Source organism: Sus scrofa, chromosome 3 (genome assembly GCF_000003025.6).
Source record: "Sus scrofa isolate TJ Tabasco breed Duroc chromosome 3, Sscrofa11.1, whole genome shotgun sequence".
Taxonomy (NCBI): domain Eukaryota; kingdom Metazoa; phylum Chordata; class Mammalia; order Artiodactyla; family Suidae; genus Sus; species Sus scrofa.
The window spans coordinates 67,051,727-67,070,358 of record NC_010445.4 but is presented as its reverse complement, the minus strand read 5'-3'; the positions used below and the strand labels follow the sequence as shown (position 1 = coordinate 67,070,358).

General features: G+C 37.0%; 1 long non-coding RNA gene across 1 annotated transcript in view; it reads left to right on the top strand.

Moving 5' to 3' along the window:
- Positions 1-16,577, top strand: part of LOC110259989 — a 129,018-nt gene extending 112,441 nt beyond the window's left edge. The window contains exons 2-3 of the long non-coding RNA XR_002342551.1: positions 7,284-7,378; positions 14,979-16,577. This is a non-coding gene — a long non-coding RNA (uncharacterized LOC110259989). The remainder of the gene's footprint in view (positions 1-7,283; positions 7,379-14,978) is intronic.

Genomic DNA, 18,632 nt, shown 5'->3' with positions numbered 1-18,632 from the left:
TTCACACTAGCATATATATGTCAAGCCATTATGCTGTACATTTTAAACTTAAAGTTTCTATATGTCAGTTATATTTCAATAAAACTGAAAAAATGGAAAATGAAGTCATTTAAGAAGGAAAGAAATATACTTAAGCTCAACTTCTCTCATGAAAACACAAAAATTACAACCAACTGCTGGGCAGCCATCAATAAAATTGACTAGGAACTACCAAAACAGATATCCTAAACTCAAAGACAAAGAAGATACACTGAGATCGTAGGAGATGTCCTTTCTTGACATAAGCAATTCCATACCCACCAGGTGGGCAACCCACAGACTGGAAAAATAACTTTTGTAGATGCTCTCACACAGGAGTGAGAGTTCCAAGCCTCTCATCAGGTTCTCATGCCTGGGGGGCTGGCATTGGGGTGAGGAGCCACCAGAGCATTTGTCATTGAAGTCCAGCAGGGTTTGTGTGCGGTAGCCCCATAGGACTAGGGGAAACAGACACTCCACTCTTGGAGGGCACACACAGGGTTTCATGTGAAATGAGTCCCAGAGAAAAGTGGAGACTCTCTAAGAATCAAGGTCAGACATATCTGTGGATCTTGGAGGATCTCCTAGGAAAACAGAGGGCAGCTGTGGTTTGCTATGAGGTAAGAACATTGGAGGCAGAGGTCTTGGGAGCAATTATTGGCATGAAAACCCCTGAAGATGGCCATTTTGGAAAACTCTGGGCCCAACCATCATAGCTGGGAAACCCCAAGCCAAACAACAAACAAGGTGGGAACAAACTCCACCTATCACCCAAATCCTCCTAGGCATACAGCTGCCTCTAATCACATCCAGAGACTGAGCCCCACCTACGAGAGGGATAAGAATAAGATCCACATACCAGTGGTCCCAAACCAGTTCCTTCCATTAAAAAGCCTGCAAGAGAAGAAGGGTGGGGGAAAAAACTGTAACTGCAATGTATACATCTAAGGATAACCTGACCCCCTTGCTGTACAGTGGGAAAATAAAAAAAAAATAAAAATAAAAAAAAAAAATAAAAAGCCTGCAAGAAGCCCTTGTACAAAATTCACCCACAGGTGGGCAAACACCAGAAACAAGAGAGGCTACAACACTATAGCTTGCAAGAAATGAAAAAGCAGAGAAATGTTCCAGATGAAGGAACAAGAAAAAAAAAGCAGTCACCATGAAAAGACTTTGTAGTAATGATAGTAAAGACAATCCAAGATCTTGGGAAAAAAAATGGAGGCAAATATTGATAAATTATAAGAAACAGTGAATGAAGACATATGAGACTTTAAGCAAGCAGAGATGCAAAACACAATAACTGAAATTAAAAAATTCATTAGAAGGAAACAATAGAAGAATACGGAAGGCAGAAGAATGAATAATCAAGGTGGAAGACAGACTGGTGAAAATCACTGATGCAGAACAGAACAATGAAATGAAAAGAAATGAAGACAGCCTAAGAGAACTCTGAGACAAGTTTAAATGAACCATCATCTACATTATAGGGATGCCAGAAGGAGAAGAGAGAGAAAAAGAGAAAATATTTGAAGAGATAATAGCCATAAACTTCCATAACAATGGAAAGGTATCACTCACTCAAATCCAGGAAGCATAGGTGAATAACATACAAAATAAACCCAAGGAGGAACACCCCAAGGCACATATTAATCAAACTGACCAAAGTTAAGGACAAAGAGAAAATATTGAAAGCAGCTAGTAAAAGCAACTAATAATATACAAAGGAACCCCAATAAGTTTATCAGCTGATTTTTCAGCAGAAACTGCAGGCCAGAGGAAGTGGCACAATATACTTAAAGTGATACAAGGAAAAAAAACCCAAACCAAGAATAATCTACCCAGCAAAGCTCTCATTCAGATTTGAAGGAGAAATCAAAAACTTTAGAGACAAGCAAAAGCTAAATTCAGCACCACTAAACCATCTTTAAAACAATTACTAAAGGAAATTCTGTAGGTTGAAGAGAAAAGGTCATAACTAGAAACAAAGAAATTACAAATGAGAAGTCTCACCAGTAAAGGCAAACATATAGTAAAGGTATAAAATCATCCAAAAATATATGCTACCAATACCAGAAATCATGAGACGAGCAGGGCACTAAAGCAGGATACTGGAGATACATTTGCAATTAGAAGACCTGCAATTTATAATAATCTTGTGTATATTATATAATAATCTTATATATAATCTTGTGTGTGTATATATATATACACAAGTCTATATATATAGACTATATATATATAGTCTATATATATATAGACTCCTAAGTGAAAACCTCCTAAGTGAAAACCTGATCAAAAACTAAAAATCTGCAATATACACACACAAATAAGAAAAAGCAATCCAAACATAACACTAAAGATAGTCATCCAACCACAAGAGACAAGAACAAGAGAATAAGGTAAGAAGAAAGACCAACAAAAACAAATCCAAAATAATTAATAAAATGGCAACAAGAACATACATATCAGTGATTACCTTAAGTATAAATGGACTAAATATTTCAACCAAAAGACATGGACTACTTTGATGGATACAAAACCAAGACCTATGCATGCTTTTTTCCAGAGACCCACTTCAGTTCTAGGGACACATAAAAACTGAAACACTATATGATGATCAAAAGATCAATCCAAGAGAACTATACAACAATTGTTCACCTAACAAAGGAGAACCACAATATATAAGGCAACTGCTAACATCCTTAAAAGGGGAAATTGACAATAACACAATAATAGTAGGGGACCCTAACACTTACTTACAGCAATGGAAATATCATCCAGTCAGAAAATCAACAAGGAAACACAGACCTTAAATGATGCACTAGAGCAGATGTACTTAATGTTCAACCCCAAAGAAACAGAATACACATTCTCAAGCACACATAGAATATTCTCTAGGATAGATTATGTTCTGGGCCACAAATCAATCCTTGATAAATATAAAAGAATTGAAATCATATCAAGTATCTTTTCCGACCACAATGCTATAAGACTAGAAATTAACAAAAAGAAGAAAACTGCACAAAACACATACACGTGAAGACTAAACAACATGCTAGTAAACAACAGATGACTGAAGAAATCAAAGAGGAAATAAAAACATACCTAGAAGCAAATGACAATAAAGACACAGCAATCCAAAACCTATAGGATGAAGCAAAAGCAGTTCTGAGAGGGCAGTTTGTAGTAGTACAAGTCTACCTCAGGAAACAAGGAAAATCTCAAATTAAACAACCTAACTTTACACCTAAAGCAACTAGAGAAAGAGGAACAGACAAAACCCAAAGTTAGCAAAAGGAAAGAAATCATAAAGACTAGAGCAGAAATAAATGAAACAGAAATAAAGAAAACAATGGAAAAGATCAATGAAAATAAGCTGGTTCTTTGAAAAGATAAACAAAATTGATAAACCCTTATGCAGACTTATCAAGGAAAAAAGAGAGAGGACTCAAATCAATAAATTAGAAATGAAAAAGGAGAAGTTACAAGGGACATCACAGAAATGCAAAGGATCATCAGATACTACTACAAGCAACATGCCAATAAAATGGACAACCTGGAAGAAATGGACAAATTCTTAGGAAGATACAATCTTCTAAGACTAAATCAGAAAGAAATAGAAAAGATGAATAGACCAATCACAAATACTGAAATTGAAACTGTGAGTAAAAAACTTCCAACAAACAAAAGTTCAGGATCAGATGGCCTCACAGGCAAATTCTATCAAAAACTACCAAAAACAAGAGTTAACACCTATCCTTGCAAAACTATAATAAAAAATTCTACAGCAAGGATTACTCCCAAACTTATTCTATGAAGCCAGCATAATCCTGATACCTAAACCAGACAAAGATACCACAAAAAAAGAAAATTACAGGCCTAATTCACTGATGAACATAGACACAAAAATCCTAAATAAAATACTAGCAAACTGAATGCAGCAATACATGAAAAAGATCATACACCATGATCAAGTGGGATTTATTTCAGGGATGCAAGTATTTTTAAATATCTGCAAATCAATCAGTGTGGTATATCACATTAAAAAAACTGAAGAGGAGTTCCTGTCATGGTGCAGTGGTTAACGAATCCGACTAGGAACCATGAGGTTGCGGGTTCGGTCCCTGCCCTTGCTCAGTGGGTTAACGATGCGGCGTTGCCGTGAGCTGTGGTATAGGTTGCAGACGCGGCTCAGATCCCCAAGTTGCTGTGGCTCTGGCGTAGGCCGGTGGCTACAGCTCCGATTGGACCCCTAGCCTGGGAACCTCCATATGCCGTGGGAGCGGCCCAAAGAAATAGCAAAAAGACAAAAAACAAACAAACAAACAAACAAACAAAAAAACCTGAAGAATAAAAACAATATGATCCCCTCAATAGATGCAGAAAAGCTTAACAAAATGCAACTCCAATTTCTGTTAAAAATGCTCCAGAAAGTGGGCATAGAGGTAACCTACCTCAACATAATAAAGGCCTATATGAAAAACCCACAGCTGACATCATTCTCCATGGTGAAAAGCTTAATGAATTCCCACTAAGAATAGGAACAAGACAAGGATGTCTGCTCTCACCACTTCTATTCATGGTGAGAATACTCACCACTATGAGAGTTTTGGAAGTCTTAGCCATGGCAATTAGAGAAGAAAAATAAATTAAGGGAATGCAAATTGAAAAGGAAGAAGTAAAACCATCACTGTTTGCAGATGACATGATACTATACCTAGAAAATCCTAAAGATGCTACCAGAAAACTGTTAGAGCTTATCAATGAATTTGGTAAAGTTTCAGGATACAAAATTAATACACAGAAATTGATGGCATTTCTATATGTTAACAAAGAAAGATCAGAAAGAGAAATTAGGGAAACCATCACATTTATCATTGCATCAAAAAATAAAATACCTAGGAATAAACCTACCTAAAGGGACAAAAGACCTATACTCTGAAAACTGTAAGATGCCAATGAAAGAAATCAAAGATGACATAAACAGATGGAAAGACATGCCATGCTCTTGGATTGGAAGAATCAATATTGTCAAAATGACTATACTGCCCAAGGAAATCTACAGATTCAATGCAATCCCTATTGGACTACCAATGGCATTTTTCACAGAACTAGAAACAGAAAATTTTAAAATTTGTATGGAAACAAATGAACTTATTTGTAGAATACAAAGAGACTCACAGACTTTGAAGAACTTATGGTTACCAGAGGGGACAGGTGGGAGGGGAGAGAGGAGTGGACTTGGATTTAGGGATAGAAATGTCCTAAAGTTGCATTGTGATGGTTGTTTGTACAACTATAAATACAATAAAATTCAAAAAATAGAAAGAAGGGAAAAATACTTTCATTTTATTCAGATACAGTTCCTTTGAGTCCTAGTTGCTGGATTGCTCAGTTTCTGGGCTATAAATTAACATTTGATTTATTGTGTAGTTGCCATGAAATTTGTAATTTGTTTTTGAAATAGTCAAATAGATGTTGTCTCAGATTTAAAATAAATAAATAAATATTTAGGTGTAAGTTTATCAAAACATTTTAGGATTTGCATGCTGAAACTGCAAAATGTTAATGAAAGAATTTAAAGATCTGTATAAATGATGAGACATTCATGGATTTATTTATGGACTGGAAGACTTATACAGTAAATATATCAATTATCTTGAGATTAATATCTATGCTTAATGTAATTCTTTAACCCACCAAGCAAAAAAGTTTTGCAGCTATAGTCAAAATTATTCTAAAAAGTATATATAAAGACAAAAGAACTATAATAGTTAATGATTTTGAAGGAAAATAAAGTGGAAAGGATGAGACTACCCAGTTTCAAGGACATTCTATAGCTAGGGTAGTCAAGATTGTATAGAATTGGTGGAGGGATAGACATATAAAATCAAAGAAATAGAATAGAGAACCCATAAGCAGACCTAAGCAATATTTTGGACAAAAGTATAAAAGAAATTCAATGAAAGAAGAATAGTAGGAGTTCCCATCATGGCTCAATGGTTCACAAACCCGAACAGTATCCATGAAGACATGGGTTCAATCCTTGGCCTCTCTCAGTGGGTTAAGGATCCAGTGTTGCTGTGAGTTGTGGTGTAGGTCACAGGCACAGCTCAGATACCACATTGCTGTGGCTGTGGCGTAGGCCAGCAGCTGTAGCTCCAATTGGATCTCTAGCCTGGGAACCTCCATATGCCATGGGTGTGGCCCTAAAAAGACAAAAGATAAAATAAGAAAAAAAAAAAAAACCCAGAAGAATAGTAATTTCAACAAATGGTTATGGAATAATGGGGCAATTTTTGCAAAAACAACAACAAATGAACCTCAACCTAAGTCTCACAACTTATAGAAAGATTAATTCAAAATGGGTCATGGACTTATATGTAAAATTCAAAATTATAACTTTTTTAGAAAAAAAGGAGTATCTTATGAATCCAGAATTAGTAGAAGATACTTTATTACCATTGATACCAAAAACATATCCATTAAAAACAAAAATTGATAAATTTGACTCAATTTGAATTAAAACCTTTTACTCTGTTGAAAAATCTAAGACAAGGTGATGAGTAGATAAAACACTTGCAGTTACATATCTGCCAAATAATTGTAAAGAAATGTCAAAATTCAGGAATAAAAAGTTTAATTAAAACTTGGACATTAGAGTTTGTCATACTAAATAAGTCAGAAAGAGAGACAAATACCATATGATATCATTTGTATGTGAAATCTAAAATATGACAAAAATCAACCTATCTACGAAACAGAAACAGACTCACAAACAGAAAACAGAATTGTGGTTGCCAAGCAGGCACAGGGACAGGAAGGGAGAGACTGGGAATTTGGGATTAATAGATATAAATTATAATATATAGAATGGATAAACAGCAAGTTCCTACTATATAGCACAGGTAACTATATTCAATATCCTATAATAAAACATAATGAAAAAGAACATTAAACATGAATAAATATTATAATGGAATCACTTTACTATACAGAAGAAACTAACACAACATTGTAAATCAACTATAAGTCAGTTTACAAAAAACAAAACCAAAACTTTTTAGGAACTGCAGTATTTCAGGTTGCTGTGGAGGTATGGGTTTGATCCCTGGCCTGGGAATTTTCATATGCCACATATGTGGCCGAAGGAAAAAAGAGGATTATTGGGAAAAAAAAAAAAAAAACTTGGACAAAAGACACTAAGAGACATTTCACTATTCTGTTTTTGTTATGTTTTTTTTGTTTGTTTGTTTTGCCAGTGCATGCTGCAACTTGAGGGATCTCAGTTCCCAGACAAAGGATTGAACCAGACCATAGTGGTGAAAGCACTGAGTACTAACTACTCGGCAACCAGGTAACTCCCTCACTATTCTAATTGAATTTTGTTGTTGTTGTTGTTGTTTTCCTAAAATTTTATATATGTACATAAATATATTTTTTCTTGGTATTGCCATAGTATATTTGTAGATGAAACAGATTTAAAATTATTGGAGGATTTTTTTCAATTCTGAGAGCATGAGGCATATACCTTTGTGAATGATTATAAAAATCCACTTGCATATGTATTTGAATATTTGATAAAAGGGAAAGCTGAGTATCTATGATGTCTCTAGCTGTGTTGTGTGGGTCGTTAAAGCACTAAAATGATTCTGATTTACCCTGGAACATATATCCCCTGTCAAACTTGAGAAATAAATGCTATAGGAAATACAGATAGTGAAGCCTTTGGGAAAGGGGTTGCCCAGGAACTCTGGCTTGATTTTTACAATCTGGCCTAATTAATCAGAAAATTATTTTGGGGGTATAGCATGTATTCTCAATGGGGGTGATGTCAGCTCCAAGGGGGAAAAATTTGGTCATTTAGGTCAAAAATTCTTATTTGATTTATGGATAAAGTATGATTATCTATTCAGTTCATAAACAGACGTATACTATATCTATTGTAAAAAATGTAATGGGGGTGCCTTTAAGGGAAAAAAAAGCCTTTTAAGGAATGTGATAAAATGATTGAGAATCACCGCTCCACAGTAATAAACAAAAAGAGTTGATTCCTTTGCATGCGTTTCTTTGCATCTATTTGGTAAAAGGTGGTTGCTTAAGGATTTGTGAATGCAATATGCAGACCTAATAAAAGTTCATGAATCTTAACCCAATACTGGCCTAAAATTTGAAAATTATACAATGAATGACGACTAACATAAGACCAATAACCTTTACAAAATCCATGGTCATAGTTGTTAACCTCATAATTACAATAGGACTTAAATCTTAGATGAGGTGAGAGGTAGGGAGGGAGAGAGAATGAGATTTAAAAAGGGAGAGTGAAGGAGATGGAAGGAGGAAGGGACAGGGGAGGGGGAGAGAGAGAGGGAATCTCTCTTTCCAAATTTGTAAATTTAGGTGAATAACGGAACTAGAAAGAAAACCTTTAGAGTTTACAAAAGCCAGCTAACCATCAAAAGGCCATCCTGAAACTCTTCTTAAATTACTAATACAGAAATCAGAAACCAAGTATCTTTGTGACTGGAGTGTAGAAAAACAGAACATTAGTGTAAATAACGAGTTTTGGGAGGAATGAAGAAGGAAATTATATTATGCAATTTTCTTTGATATTCTGTTTTTCCTCCACCACACATTTGATGATGGCCATCCGCCAGAAGGCATTGTTTGTTTTTGTTTGCTTTTGCTGTTACTGTTTTGTTATGACAATGTTGTTGTTCTGTTATGACGGTTCTCTGTTGGTAGATATTTCCAAGCAGCTAAGGGGAGTCTAACTCAGTGGCAAGCTCAGTAGAAAGGTGCACTCTTTAAAGACAGAAGCACACTGACAATATCAAGTAGACGTGAGCACTCTGATAATATCTCCGGCTTGCAGTGGACATCATTTCCTAATGACTGATGTTATGAGATCTTGCTACCTTTTGCTTCTTGGCAAGCCCAGAATGAATTCTATATGTAAATCATTATCTTGGAATAAGGACCTCACAGAATTTAATTACTTTAAGTACTGTTTAAAAAGAAGGTGAAAAAGGGTTAGTCTCAATACAAATGGGCATTGATGTTCTAGAATTCAAATGATTATCTTCTCATGTAAGTAGCACTAGGCATGCCGTCTAAGTGATCTTGTAACTCATCACAAGTGGCAGCATTATTTTACACAGAAGGTAGATTTACACACCAGGCTAATAGGCAATCAAGGCTTTGAGATAAATAGATATCAACGTGCAGTGGGAGAAATTCAAGGAACCATAATTAAATTTACATTAAACAATCAAGTAAAGCAAATCCCAGCAGAAATGCAAAAGCACAAGGACAGCTTCACAGGCAGACTAAATGAGTAGTAAAAATTCAAAATGTAAGCAAGACTCCTCTCTTTCAAAATAATCTCTGTGTTTGTGACATTGTGATTTAAAAGAAGTATGTGTTTGGTTTTTATTTTTGTTTCCTGTAACAGAATTTCTGAAACCCTTGGAATGTCTTAAAGGATAAAACCAGTAAAAATGTCTTTTGCGATTCATAACAAGCCCTTTTCAATCCTACCTGAGTTCATGTTAATGAAGTAATTTTTGGAAAGCTCCTACATAACCAAGGATGGGATCTGGTTGCTAGGGCAACCAAAGATGTGATTAGAATATTCGAACTTTCAGCCCTAACTTTCAGGGGCTGGAGGTTGACTTAATTTCCAACGGCTAATTATTATTTAAACATCCCTACGTAATGAAGCTCCCTAAAACCCCCTGGAGCCCAAGATTTGGAGAACTTCTAGATTGATTAACACGTGCAGGTGCTTGGGAAGGTCTCATACCCAGAGAGGGCATGAAGGATCTGTATCCTTTCCTCCATACCTTGCTTTATGCATGTGCTCTATCTGTCTATTCTTGAAGTATATAGCCTTTACGATAGATTGGTAATCTGAGTAAGTAAACTTGTCCTGAATTTTGAAAGCCCTTCTAGCAAATGATGAAACCCAGGAAGGGGTTTGTGGGAACTCTGGATTTATAGCCAATCGATCTTAAGCCCAGGTGACAATCTAGACTTGTGATTGGTATCTGAAATGGGGCAGTCTTTTGGGGCTGAGCTTTAACCTGTAAGATCTGATTCTCTCTCCAATTGGACAGTATAAGAATGAGTTAAACTGCAGGACACTCAGCTGGTATCAGAATTGCTTGATACGGCAAACCTTTCTACAGATCTGATATTAAAAGTGAAGCATTGAGGATAGAGGAGAAAAAGAGGAATTTTATCTTTCCATTACGAATTTTAAAAGATTATATTATTCAGGCTTTGTATAGGATAATATTCCAGTATCAGAAATGGTATACTAGTCACAGAATAATCATAATCTAGATTTCAGAAGTAGAATGAAGGTCATAAGACTAGCAGGAAAAACATGATACAAACTCACTGAATATTCAGTAAGAATTTAATTTAACAAATACTTTCTTTTGTTTGTTTTTCTTTTTTTTCCCCATGCCCTCGGCATGCAGCATTTCTCAGGCCAGGAATCAAATTCATGCTAGAGCAATGACCTGATCCACAGCAATGACAACAATGGATCCTTATTTGCTAGGCCACCAGGGAACTCCTAGTTTAACTAATGGTTTTGATCCTTAAACTCTAGAAAATTACTCTACAGATGGTGAAAAGGTGAGATAGGCACCTTTTCAATGCAAACATAATAGCAGAAATAAGGAAATTTGGGCTAATGATCAAGGACCTGCTGCTTGTAATCAAATGAACTGCATTCAAAACCGTGTGAAATTTCTTTTCTTTTTTTTTTTTTTTAATTTTCCCACTATACAGCAAGGGGATCAAGTTATCCCTACATGTATACATTACAATTACATTTTTTTCCCCCACCCTTTGTTCTGTTGCAACATGAGTATCTAGACATAGTTCTTAATGCTACTCAGCAGGATCTCCTTGTAAATCTATTCTAAGTTGTGTCTGATAAGACCAAGCTCCAGATCCCTCCCACTCCCTCCCCCTCCCATCAGGCAGCCACAAGTCTTTTCTCCAAGTCCATGATTTTCTTTTCTGAGGAGATGTTCATTTGTGCTGGATATTAGATTCCAGTTATAAGTGATATCATATGGTATTTGTCTTTGTCTTTCTGGCTCATTTCACTCAGTATGAGAGTCTCTGGTTCCATTCATGTTGCTGCAAATGGCATTATGTCATTCTTTTTATGGCTGAGTAGTATTCCATCGTGTATATATACCACATCTTCCGAATCCAATCCTCTGTTGATGGACATTTGGGTTGTTTCCATGTCCTGGCTATTGTGAAGAGTGCTGCAGTGAACATGCAGGTGCACGTGTCTCTTTTAAGTAGAGTTTTGTCTGGATAGATGCCCAAGAGTGGGATTGCAGGGTCATATGGAAGTTCTATGTATAGATTTCTAAGGTATCTCCAAACTGTTCTCCATAGTGGCTGTACCAGTTGACATTCCCACCAACAGTGCAGGAGGGTTCCCTTTTCTCCACAACCCCTTCAGCTCTTGTTATTTGTGGATTTATTAATGATGGCCATTCTGACTGGTGTGAGGTGGTATTTCATGGTAGTTTTGATTTGCATTTCTCTTATAATCAGCGATGTTGAGCACTTTTTCATGTGTTTGCTGGCCATCTGTGTATCTTCTTTGGAGAACAGTCTATTCAGGTCTTTTGCCCATTTTTCCATTGATTGATTGGCTTTTTTGCTGTTGGGTTGTATAAATTGTTTATATATTCTAGAGATTAAGCCCTTGTCGGTTGCATCATTTGAAACTATTTTCTCCCATTCTGTAAGCTGTCCTTTTGTTTTCTTTTTGGTTTCCTTTGCTGTGCAAAAGCTTTTCAGTTTGATGAGGTCCCGTGGGTTTATTTTTGCTCTAATTTCTATTGCTTTGGGAGACTGACCTGAGAAAATATTCATGAGGTTGATGTCAGAGAGTGTTTTGCCTATGTTTTCTTCTAGGAGTTTGATGGTGTCCTGTCGTATATTTAAGTCTTTCAGCCATTTGGAGTTTATTTTTGTGCATGGTGTGAGGGTGTGTTCTAGTTTCATTGCTTTGCATGCAGCTGTCCAGGTTTCCCAGCAATGCTTGCTGAATAGACTTTCCTTTTCCCATTTTATGTTCTTGCCTCCCTTGTCAAAGAGTAATTGACCATAGGTGTCAGGGTTTATTTCTGGGTTCTCTATTCTCTTCCATTGGTCTGTTTTGGCCACACTGTTTTGATGACTGTGGCTTTGTAGTATTTCTTGAAGTCTGGGAGAGTTATGCCTCCTGCTTGGTTTTTGTTTCTCAGGATTGCTTTGGCGATTCTGGGTCTTTTGTTGTTCCATATAAAATTTTGGATTGTTTGTTCTCGTTCTGTGAAAAATGTCATGGGTTATTGGATAGGGATTGCATTCTAAGGTAAGGTTGGCAAACTTTTACTGTAAAGGACTATAAAGTAAATATTTTAGGCTTTTTGGACCAGATAAGTTTCTGACAGAAATTCTTTGTGCATGTGTGTGTATGTACTTTTTTTTTTTTCCTTGCTTTTGATTTTTAGGGCCATGTGTGCAGCATATGGAAGTTCCCAGGCTAGGGGTCCAATCAGAGCTGCAGCTGCAGGCCTACACCTCAACCACAGCAACACAGGATCCAAGCCACGTCTGTGACTTACACTACAGCTCATGGCAATGCTAGATCTTTAACCCACAGAACAAGGCCAGGAATTGAACCTGCGGCCTCATGGTTACTAGTCAGGTTCATTATCACTAAGACACAATGGGAGCTCCCTATTTACTACTTTTTAAAATTCTCTGACTATTGGAATTCCCTTGTGGCTTGGTGTGTTAGGCTCTGGCATTGCTATTGCTGTGGCTCCGGTCACTGCTGTGGCATGGGCTTGATCCTTATCTTGGGAACTTCCACATGCCACAGGTACAGCCAAAAAAAAAAAAAAAAAAAAAAATTACTGTCTAAAAATATGTCAATGGTATATTAGGCCTGTGGACCATAGTTTGATAATTCCAGGTCTAGAACAAGTTACTTATCCTTAAACGCTCAGTTTTCTCAACTTATGAGGGGAATAGTACCTCTCCTACAAAGCTGCATTTAATAATATTAAAGATAAAGACTGCTTCCAAAGCATTTAAAATGTGGTTTCTATTTAGTAAATGGTAGTAGCAGGAGTCATTATGACAGTAGTCATAGTTGAATAGTTTAGTTTTTACACAATTATTATTATTACTTTTATTTTATTAAAACATTACATTATTATACAATTACAAAATTGCTTATATTTTATTCTTCTGAGTGCTGTGGATGTTTCAATGAAAAATATTATGGGTGTTCCCATTGTGGCTCAACAGGTTAAGAACCTGACTAGTAACCATGAGGATGCGGGTTTGATCCCTGGCTTCCCTCAGTGGGTTAAGGATCCAGCGCTGCTGCAAGCTACAGCATAGGTCGCAGATGCAGCTCAGATCTGGCATTGCTGTGGTAGTCGTGTAGGCCAGCAGCTGCAGCTCTAATTCAACCCCTAGCCTGGGAACTTCCATATGCCACAGAGGTGGTCCTAAAAAACAGACAAAAAAATGTATGTCTATTTTGGGGGAAGGAAGTCTTTGAGAAGAATATGCTTCAGCTATGTGTAGTAGGTATAATAAGTAGAGAGATGTAGCAGATATAGTAGCAAGAGCAAAAACATCAGGCCTTTTAAGAGAGTGTAAAGGACCATGAGGAGTGTGGCATTTCTAGCAAATGCATTCAGTGTGGTATAACATGTAATTGTGAGCAAACATAGTCAGTAAAAAAAAAAAAAAAAAAAAAAAAAAATTGAGAGTCCATCAGGCTCCTCTGAACCTTCTTCCCAACCAGTCTTTGTCTATTATGTCTCCATGTCCTACTTTATATTGCCTTTAACAAGAATCCTTCTACATTGGTTTAGGCAGAACCTCCACCCTTAATACCTGATCACTTTTTATATGTCATGTTCCTCATCTTCCACCAGCCTCCAGGTGATGTCTCATTCCATTGGCCTGCTTTCAGCAAGAATCCGACTAGTATAGTTTGTGAGAATCCCTCCTTAACCCTGATGTTTCCTCTTAGTAATTTTCCATCCACTGACACGAGCCACCCAACTCCCCTGCTCTCATCCTGCATGGTACTTTGGTTATGAATTCCCACTTTTCCTTGTTGTATTCAGAGTTGGGCCCAATATCTCTCTTCTACTGCAAAAACCCATTGTATCAGTCCTCCCGAATAAAGTCTGCTTTCCCATTCTTTAACAAGTGTCATGAATAATTTTTTCCTTAATGATGATCACATGCAGGGTTTGGTAGGGATAGGTCATAAAGGACTTATTCAATAGAGTACAGCAGTGAGCATTATCCTCTAAGAAAGGATGAAATAGGATTGGGCAAAGGATTCAAATATGGGAGTCATATGGGCCTTATCTTTTTTTATATTGGACAAATGTATGTGCAGATCACTTGACCAAGAAAAATAGGTCATTCTGGCTGGAAAGCAAATGAGTTTTCAAAAAGGTTAGACTGGGAGCAGTGAAACCAGTTAGGACTATCCAGATCTGTGATTATGAGTGTCTGAAGTAGAAGGAAGAATAGAGGGGCTAGCATTGTGGGCAGAATTTTTTTTTTTTTTTTTTTTTTTTTTTTTGCCTTTTTGCTATTTCTTTGGGCTGCTCCCGTGGCATATGGAGGTTCCCAGGCTAGGGGTCGAATCAGAGCTGTAGCCACTGGCCTAGGCCAGAGCCACAGCAATGCGGGATCCGAGCCGCATCTGCAACCTACCCTACAGCTCACGGCAATGCCGGATCGTTAACCCACTGAGCAAGGGCAGGGACCGAACCCGCAACCTCATGGTTCCTAGTTGGATTCGTTAACCACTGCGCCACGACGGGAACTCCAATGGGCAGAATTTTTAAGAGTTTTTTCAAGTAATGGTGCTGTGTTTTGCCTAGTGCATGTTACAGAGGTATGGAGGATGAGTCTCAAGTTTCTGGCTGCTTGGAATGGAAGCACATCAATAAGGATTATGATGAGAGGAAGAGTCACAGATGGAGCAGAGAAAAATACCTTCACTTTTGGATACATTGATTTTGATGTCTACCATGGTCACTTGTCCAGTAGGTGGTTGTGTATTCAGGTTTGAATACCAGGTTTGAGAATATATATTTTTACATCATTTCACATAGGTGAGTTTTTAAACCATGAAAGTGAGTGACTTTGGCCAGGAGAATAGGTGGAGGAAAAAGAAATGTGGGTAGAAAAATTGTGGGGAAAAAAGTTTTTTGTGTTAAAATTTAAAGGAAGCAGTTTATATTTCATAATCCTATGTCCCTGTCTTGACCCACTCTTCATCACTCTGCTTACTGGTAACCATACTTTGTTTTCTATATCTATGAGTCTGTTTTGGTTTGTTATACACATTTGTTTTATAAAATAAATGAGAAACAAGGGTAAACTCTTCAGCATATGGAAATATATCCGTTATTTTGTAATAACTTTAAATGGAGTATACACTGTAAAGATATTTAGTCACTACATCTGAAACTAATATAATATTGTAAATCAACTATACTTCAAAAAAACATAAAGGACTGATTTTGTAGTGTAATTTATGTAGACTATGCTAAAAAAAAGAATGGTGAAAAGATAAGGAACCATGCAATTGACAAATTAACTTGATCATAATCTCTGAAATATTTAAATTGTAAAAAAATCAATATATTTTAGAATTTCTCAAAATGCACTTTCAGCATGCATTAAAGTTAATTCAGTTAAGCCTTGCCATATAACTCACATCCAAACATGACCCAGTAAGAAATTAGGCAGGTGTAATTTTCTATGTGGTGCTAAGGACTGTTTTTTTCTTGATCTACTCATTATTTCACGTGTTTAAAAATAATTAGGCCAATCAGATATATATCTTTCTGCTGATGCAAACAGGAAGACAAGTATTGTCCCATTGCCTTTGCCCTGGCATGGTAAAAAAGAGGCAGTTGCGTATATTTGCCAATATCAACATCAATTAGTCAAATTAAAATGATTGAATTCACCATCATAAACTGATCTTTCTTGAATAATTACATATGGTGTGATAATACATACAGCAAAAACGACGTTCTATAAACTTCAGGCAGGTTTTCCAATGTATATAGCAGTGTGCTGATATCTTTCCTAGATACTTTGTAAACCAAAAACACTCATATGGCACAAACCCTTGGGGTCATGTATAAAAAATATTGTGTTAAAACAGTAAAGAAAATATGCTTCTTTTTTGTTTCAAATATTCTAAATTTGCTAGCTTGGATGCCAGCTGCCTCAAAATATCAGCTGCATACCTAGTTTGATGCTTGGGGACTTTCATTTCATTTGGTATAATTGACCCTGGCTAAAAAAAAGCATCCTCACCACTACTATAGCATGTACTAAAAATTTATTTGTGGAAGGTAGTCTTCTCCAATCTTCGCATGAATTTACTTTTTTTTTTTTTCTTTTTGTGTTTTGGCCTTTTCTAGGGCTGCTCCCCCGACACATGGAGGTTCCCAGGCTAGGAGTCTAATCAGAGCTGTAGCCGCCAGCCTATGCCAGATCACAGCAACGTGGTGTCCGAGCCGTGTCTGCGACCTACACCACAGCTCATGGCAACACCAGCTCCTTAACCCACTGAGCGAGGCCGGGGATCAAACCGACAACTTCATGGTTCCTAGTCGGATTCGTTAACCACTGAGCCAAAACGAGAACTCCATGAATTTACTTATTTAATTCTCATGACAACTCTGTGATTTAGATAAAATCATTACCACCATTTGTGAAGGTGATATAGAAGGAGTATAGAAAGTATAAATAATTTGCCCATGCATTTACCAAATATCAAATAGCTGGTAAATAGTGAAAGTGGGTTTTATATTCCATGGCATGTTTGCATGGTCCGTGCTTCTAATCACTGCATCTCACTACACTAATACTGCTTCTCATCTTACTATAAAGCCTTCCTAAAGTAATAGAGTCAGGTTCAGGGAACATCACGATTCAAATAGAATTCTGCCTTCTGCACAGACAGAAGAATTTGTTAGAGAGCAAAGACTGGGTTAGAATGTTACAAGATCTTCATCTACTTGAGGAAAGGAATTCATTTCCTCCTCTTTATGGGGGTATCAATTATCGGAAAATGGAAACAGTTCATTTAATCCTTGCCTTTGCATAAGAAGGCATAATTCAGTGGGATAATGGAATTTCGAACATGACCATTTCAAAACTCTGTGAAAGATACTGATGGGCAGTTTGGGACAGGTGGGCTTAGCAGTGGATCAGAGCCATAAATAATATCACGTAGTCTTCAAGTAATGTAACTTCCAGTTTTCCATGACTTTGTCTAGTCTAGAAACAAGTATGATAACTCTCCAATTTATCTATAGACATGGAACTTAACTGATTGTGCAAATGTGAAAAAATCAATGAAATCTATCTGAAAGAGTACAGGGGCTATTCAGAGCTTGCTGCAACACGAAAGTTAGGCACCATAGCATACATTTGGCAGAGACTCAAAGACAGGCAGAGGAGTAGGAAAACTTTATTTATTTATTTATTTATTTATTTACTTACTTATTTATTGGGCTGCACCCACAGCATATTGATGTTTCTGGGGCAGAGATCTAATCAGAGACACAGCTGTGACCTAGCTGGATCCTTAACCTCCTTGTGAATTCCAGGAAAGCTTTATAGTGAAAAATAAAAGGAAGTCACCCTTTGTTATGGTTTTCCTCTGATTGGAGATTTTTGGCTTGGGAAGCTGGAGGCAGACTCACAAGATGTAGCATTTTATATGGACTTTATATGATTGGTTTGGAGAACATATTTATCTTTTCCCCCTCCCCCACCCTGCAGCATATGGCCAGGGATCAAATCCAAGCTGCAGTTGCTACCTAAAGTGTAGCTGCGGCAATGCCAGATCCTTTAACCTACTGTGCCAGGCTAGGGATCAAACCTGCATGCTGACACTGCAGAGATGCCACCCATCCCATTGCACCACAGTGAGAATTCCTGGAGAACGTATTGTCTTTTATCTGGTGGGTCCTGAATTGGGAACAAGGGCAAAAATGAAAAAGACAACAGTTATTGACCAAGTTTTGAATGTTCTGCAATAATTGCTTCAGAGGTTGTAGGTCAGATTTATATTAATTTATTTGGTCTGGTCACTGTATATTCAGTGTCAGAGAAATTTTAAGTAGAAAATTGGGCAGTCTTCAGAGCTGTGTAGACAAATTCTTCAGAGGCAAGAATGAAGCATAATGAAGCATAGTGAAGCATAATGAAGAAAACGCCAGGATCTAACTATTTGGGAGCATTAAACTAGAAGTCACAAGATCTGTTCTCTTGTGCATGTACAAAAATCAAGGTATGCAAATCAGGATCTGGATAGAGCTGCAGTGTCAGCTGCTACCACCATGGGGCAGTGGTAGGTATAGCTCTAGGTACCAGTTGATCTCAGGAGTATTATAGTATCCTCCTTCCATGTGAGGTTATCGTAGATATTAGTCTATTCTGGGAAGAATATAAAGTATGAGAATAAATTACAATGATAGGCATGGCTCTTAACAGAATTTTCATGA